Source organism: Medicago sativa, chromosome 7, assembly GCF_051527215.1.
Source record: "Medicago sativa cultivar Bolivia chromosome 7, Bolivia_mono, whole genome shotgun sequence".
Taxonomy (NCBI): domain Eukaryota; kingdom Viridiplantae; phylum Streptophyta; class Magnoliopsida; order Fabales; family Fabaceae; genus Medicago; species Medicago sativa.
Window position 1 is genome coordinate 68,692,537 of NC_140755.1, and position 7,038 is coordinate 68,699,574.

A 7,038-nucleotide genomic window follows, 5' to 3' on the forward strand; every position below is an offset into this window, starting at 1 on the left:
TAAACAAGTGCAGGAGCAATTACAATAGGGAAATAAGTTCAATGGACTTCGACATTAAAAAGAAGATAAAAACTGAATGTATTGAAAAACAAAGTAAATCTAGTGGGTTGCCTCCCACCCAGCGCTTCTTTATCGTCACTAGCTTGACTGCTAAGGATCTTTAGAGGTCCTTCAGAATGAGTGCCACCCTTCCTTTAGGTAGGTCGCCACCTAGGTATGGTTTAACTCTTTGTCCATTTACTTTGAAACTTCGATCTCCTTCAGGTGTCACTAGTTCAACAGCTCCATATGGTGACACACTTTTGACCAAGAATGGTCCAGACCATTTTGACTTGAGCTTCCCAGGAAACAGCTTCAACCTGGAATTATACAACAAAACTAGTTGTCCACAGTTAATATCCCTAGGCACTAAGTTTTTGTCATGATACCTTTTTGTCCTGGCTTTATAGATGAGTGCATTTTCATACGCTCTAAGCCTCATCTCCTCAAGTTCATTAAGTTTCAAAATTCTTTTCTTACCAGCGGCTACTTGATCAAAATTTAAGGCCTTAATGGCCCAATAAGCTTTATGTTCTAGCTCGACTGGAAGATGACATGCCTTCCCATATACTAACTGATAGGGTGAGAACCCAAGATGGGTCTTAAAGGCTGTCCTATATGCCCACAGTGCGTCATCTAACTTTCTGGACCAATCTTTCCTATTTGACGCAACTGTCTTCTCCAGAATCTGTTTCAGCTGTCGGTTTGAAACCTCTGCTTGACCACTAGTTTGTGGGTGATAGGGAGTTGCAACTTTGTGCTTAATGTTATACTTTTTGAGCACATTTTCAAGAAAATTATTGCAAAAATGCTTCCCCCCATCACTGATCAATACTCTAGGGGTTCCAAACCTAGTGAAAATATTCTTTTGAAGGAAATTGACAACCGTCTTGGCATCATTAGCAACACATGGTATCGCTTCAACCCACTTTGTGACATAATCAACACAGACTAGAATATGGAGATAAGAGTAAGAGGAAGGGAATGGTCCCATAAAATCAATACCCCAACAATCAAATGGTTCAACTTCAATGATTCCTTTTAGGGGCATTTCATTCCTCTTTGATATGTTACCTGTCCTTTGGCATCTGTCACATCTTGTGACAAAGTCGTGGCAATCTTTGAAAAGGGTTGGCCACCAGAATCCACTTTGCAAAATTTTTGCAGCTGTTCTTTCTCCACTGTGGTGGCCTCCATAAGCTGAGCTATGGCAGTGCCACATGATACTATGTGCTTCCTCACCTGCAACACAACGTCTAATCAAACCGTCAGTACCTATCTTAAACAGATAAGGGTCATCCCACAAGTAGTGGTTCGCATCTTTGAAGAACTTTTTCCTCTGAGGATAGGTCATATCATCAGGAACTATGTTACCGGCCTTAAAGTTTGCCATGTCAGCAAACCAAGGTCTTTCTCCAATAGCAAACAGCTGTTCATCAGGGAACTCGGCCTTGATGGCCTTCTCCTTCTTTGTTACCTCATCATTTTCCAGCCTTGAGAGGTGGTCAGCTACCACGTTCTCGACTCCCTTCTTGTCACGAATTTCAAGATCAAATTCTTGCAATAATAGGATCCACCTCAACAGTCGAGGCTTTGAATCCCCTTTAGTTAAGAGATATTTGAGAGCTGCATGATCTGTAAAAACAATGACTTTGGAGCCTATTAGATAAGAACGAAATTTTTCCAATGCGAAGATTACAGCAAGCAATTCCTTTTCAGTTGTGGAATAGTTAACTTGATTTTCATTTAAAACCTTGCTTGCATAGTAAATTGCATGGAAAAATTTGTTCTTGCGTTGGCCTAGGACTGCACCAACAGCATAATCACTTGCATCACACATAAGTTCAAAAGGTAAATCCCAATCGGGTGCAATGATTATTGGTGCAGTCACCAACTTGTTTTTAATCAAAGAAAAAGCATTTAGACATTCAGAATCAAAATTAAATTCGTTTTCTTTGACCAAGAGGTTACAGAGGGGTTTGGAAATTTTAGAAAAGTCTTTTATGAACCGCCGATAGAAACCGGCATGTCCCAGGAAACTCCTCACTCCTTTAACATTGATTGGTGGAGGAAGTTTCTCTATAACCTCTATCTTAGCTTGGTCCACCTCAATGCCTTTAGCACTTATTTTATGCCCCAAAACTATACCTTCAGTTACCATAAAATGACATTTTTCCCAATTCAAAACAAGGTTAGTTTCAGTGCATCTTTTAAGTACAGCATTTAAATGGAACAAGCATTGATCAAAAGACTTACCAAAAACAGAAAAGTCGTCCATAAATACCTCAATGTTCTTCTCTATCATATCAGAGAAGATGGAAAGCATGCACCTTTGAAAGGTTGCTGGCGCATTACACAGCCCAAAGGGCATCCTTCGATAAGCAAACACACCGAATGGACAAGTGAAGGCAGTCTTTTCTTGATCTTCCGGAGCCACTGCAATTTGATTATACCCTGAATACCCATCCAAGAAGCAATAAAAAGCTTGGCCAGCCAATCTCTCAATCATTTGATCCATGAATGGTAATGGAAAGTGGTCTTTCCTTGTTGCGGTATTCAACCTCCGGTAGTCTATACACATTCTCCAACCAGTGACGGTGCGGGTAGGTATCAATTCATTTTTTTCATTTGCTACCACCGTCATTCCTCCTTTCTTGGGTACCACATGAACTGGACTTACCCATGAGCTATCTGAGATAGGGTAGATCATACCTGCATCTAGTAACTTCAGCACCTCTTTCTTTACTACTTCCTTCATTGTTGGGTTAAGTCTCCTTTGAGGTTGAACCACCGGTTTGTATTCAGCCTCCATGTGTATTTTATGCATGCAATAAGCTGGACTAATACCCTTTAAATCAGAAATGTTCCACCCCAAAGCTCCTTGATTGTCTCTTAACACCCTCATCAATTTTTCTTCTTCCAAAGGTGTCAAGGTATTGCTGATGATTACTGGTCTAGAGGCATCCTTAGTGAGAAAAACATATTTCAAGTGAGAAGGGAGTTCTTTTAATTCTGGATTTTTCTCTCCTTCTCCACTCAAAATAGGAGCATCTATAGAGTGCTTACCCATTAATTCTTCTGTTTTTACCGGACCCAACTCTTGCTTGCTTGCTGCTAGTCGCTTCACACAATCACTTACTTCAAGATCTTCATCATCTTCACCTTTTTCTATAGAATTCACAATTGCACGTTCAAGAGGGTGTGTTGGTTGATGTTCACAAGAGTCATCTTTAACTATTTCTTCAACAATGTCAATCCGGTAACACTTGGGATTTTCATCTTTGTGCTTCATGGCCTCAAATATATTAAACACTACTTGCTCCTTATGGAATCTCAACATTAGCTCTCCTTTCTCAATGTCAATCAAAGCACGGCCAGTTGCAAGGAAAGGTCTTCCTAGAATGAGTGGCATATCTTCATCTTCAGCCATATCTAAGATCACAAAATCTGCTGGAAATACCAAGTCATTAACCTTGACTAGCACATCTTCAAGTATACCGAAAGGATAAGAGATTGACCGATCAGCTAAAGTGATGGTCATTCTTGTTGGTTTTGGTTCCCCACATTTAAGCTTCTTCATCATTGAAAGTGGCATCAGATTTATACTTGCTCCCAAATCACATAAAGCTCTTCCAATGTCTACCGGTCCAATTGAACAAGGGATAGTAAAAGCACCAGGATCCTTCAGCTTAGGTGGCAGCTTCTTTTGAAGAATAGCACTACAATTTTCAGAAAGTGCTATGTTCTCATCATCCTTAGGCTTCCTTCTTTTGGTTAACAAGTCTTTCATGAACTTAGCATACAACGGCATTTGATCAAGAGCTTCACCGAAAGGAATATTCACCTGAAGTTGTGAGAAAAGTTGCATGAACTTCTTGAATTGGCCTTCATCCTTTTCTTTCTTCTTCGAAAGGTGAGGGTATGGAAGCTTCACATATGATGGAATAACCTGTGGTTTGTCTCCATCTTTCAAAATTTGACTCTTCGACTTCCTCAAGATTGAATCTTCATCAATTAATTTCTCACTTTTTTCTCCCTCTATTTTTTTCTTCCTTTCGTTTTCAACTACTCCATGATCATTTTCTTTTTCAACTACACCCTCATCATTCTTTTCAACTACATCATTCTCCTCCACCTCAACTACTTCATCAACCTTCTTTGGAGCTTTTGGAACTAAAGGTGTCAAAACCTTTTTGCTCCTCAGTTCAATAGCATTACAAGACTCATTCTTAGGGTTATCTTTAGTGTTACCTGAGAATCCGCCTTTGTTTTGTTCAGCCAACTGCTTAGCTAATTGCCCCAGTTGAGTTTCAAGCATCTTCCTAGAAGCTTCATTGTTCTTTCTTTCAGCTTCTTGACTCTTCTTCATCTCTTCAAAGTTGCCTTGAGTCATCTTCATGAAGTTCATCATAGTTTCCTCAAGAGCTGATGGCTTCCTTTGTTGTTGTTGAGGAGGAGTGAGCATCTGAGAGTTCAAAGCATTGTTGTTTGAGTAGCTTAGATTTGGATGCTTATTAATGCCTGAATTGTAGTATTGATTCTGCCTTTGATATCCTCCCATGAAGTTAGCTTCTTCACTTGATCCTTCCGGAACACATTCACCGTTGGGATGTTCTTCACCACATAAGTCACATTTGATTGCAGCCACTTGTTGTTGCTTATGAGCCAAAGTGAAGCCTTGAAACTCCTTAGTTAGAGCTTCGATTTGTTTGTTCATAGCTGCTTGGTTAGCAAGGATAGCAGTTTGTTCACTCACCCCAAACACTCCTCTTTCTTTCTTTTTAGCTTGATCACGATACTCATTGCCAGCCATGTTTTCAATTAGAGCTTGAACTTCATGATCAGTTTTACTTTTGAGACTACCTCCCGCGGAAGCATCTAAGAACATTCGAGTGTTTGGTGTTACCCCCTCAGTGAAGATTTGGAGGTATTGCTTTTCGGTGAACTCATGATTAGGGCATCTCTTGAGAAGCAAATTGAATCGCTCCCAAGCATCATACAATGATTCACCTTCTCCTTGCTTGAAGTTAGAGATCTCCATCTTCTTGTCCCAATACTTAGACATAGGGAAGTATTTCTCCAAGAACTTCAGCTCTAACTCTTCCCATGTTTGGACAGTCCCGTTTGGAATTGTTAGCAACCAATCTTTTGCTCTTCCCGTCAAGGTGAAAGGAAATAGCCTTAGCTTCTTTTGTGCTTCAGTCACGGTGGCTGGTTGCACACAAAACTCACAGGTTTCAGCAAAACGGCTCAAGTGTTCATGAGGACTCATAGCTTCAGTCCCATCGAGTTGATGTCGAACGCTACGGGGTTAGCTGGTTGAAAAGTGTGGGTCAGTTGACCGCGATGAGTGGCTAACCCGTAGTCTCCAAGCTTAGGTCTTGGTGGTACAACTCCTTCTCCTTCCATAGTTGCAGATTTAGGAGAAGAGATTGTTTCAGATTCACTTGAGAGTTGCTCCGGTACTTGTTCTCGAACACCCGGTGGAACGGATTGAGCTAACCTTTGCGATCGGACAGCTTTCCGAAGTGCTCTAGCAGTTCTTTCAATCTCCGGATCGTACTCTAGATCGTCAGAGCTCTGTTTACCTCGCATAAACAGCAAAATACCTTAGTAGCACTGCACAACGCAAAGTAATCAAGTGAATATGAAAACAGAAAAATAAAAATTAAAAACAGAAAATTAAATTGCAAAAACCCTAAACTATAACGTAATTGCCTTGTTGAAATGACTCAACAGTCCCCGGCAGCGGCGCCAAAAACTTGATAGATCTCTGGCAAGTGCACCAAATACTATCGAAGTAGTAAAAATATCGTTCCCACGAAGACTGTTTTTAACTTCAATAATTCAATTTCGTTATATAATTAGGATGTATAAAATTTATTTTGTTTTGCCACTAGGCGGTAGATTTGGTTTGATTTTAATTAAATCAAGAAACAGAAAAGATTTGATTAAGAAAATAGGAGAGAAAGATGAGATCAGATCCGTCGAATCCTCTAAGTTCCCCTAATTGGTCTACTGCACCTATTTGTTATGAACCCTCTTCTAGTTTACGATGATTAACAAATTAGCCCTAATCAATCCCTTGAGTTAGGACCCTCTTCTTAAACTACAGCCCCTAATTCCTTAGGTGGTCTAATAATTCTTGAAGGTTTTACCGAACGTTAACCTATTATCACTAACAAACGATTATCTATTCCTAGACTAACCCTGTTTATTAGAACAATTCAATTAGGTCTAAGTTGAAAGCCATGGTCAGTGGTCATTCATTCTCACGAAAACAAGTTATATGTGATCAAGATATAAAAAGCATTAAGAACAATTGAATTGAATAAACTAGAATTGAATTCATAAACAAAATAGAGTTTCACAGCAACATGTGTAAATTAGGGTTACAAAGATTCATCTCGGATCTAATCTCTAAGAGATTTAGCTACTCATAATCGAGTTTACAAATAGCATAATCAATGAAATAATTAAAACATACATGAATTGGTAAAAGGATGAAGAAATCGCCCTTCTAGCCGTCTCCGATGTCTCAAAATCGCACTTTGCTCTCCAAAATCGTAACCCCTTGTTCTTCAGATTGAGTGCAGTATTTATAGAAGTCATGGGCCTGACCCATCAAAATCGCGCCGCGCCTTGTTAATTGGCGTGCCGCGATTTCCCCTTTACAGGAAGTGTGTATTTTTGCTTCAAAAATCGCAGCACGGCTTGAAATTGGCGTGGCGCGATTTCCTTCGAACAGACTTCAAATTTTAAGCTTTTTGCACTCCAGAACAGTATAAATTGCATGAGAACTCTATCAAAATGTCACAATAAGTCCCTAATATTACGTAATGACAGAATGTCATCAGTGCAAATTTTGGAAACTTTAGGACTAAAAATGAAAAAAAATAATAAAAATTGAATTAAAAAATGTAATTTGAAATAAACGTAAAGTGAAACGATTAAAATTGACAAAACGGACTAAAATGAACCAACTACTTAAATGAGGTA

At 39.4% G+C, this 7,038-nt stretch overlaps 1 non-coding gene across 1 annotated transcript; it reads left to right on the forward strand.

The window, feature by feature from the left end:
• The first annotated feature begins 4,982 nt into the window (after positions 1 to 4,982).
• LOC146908011 (small nucleolar RNA R71) lies at positions 4,983 to 5,089 on the forward strand. The gene has a single exon (XR_015020935.1). It is a non-coding gene; the product is annotated as a small nucleolar RNA R71 (small nucleolar RNA).
• Positions 5,090 to 7,038: the final 1,949 nt, after the last annotated feature.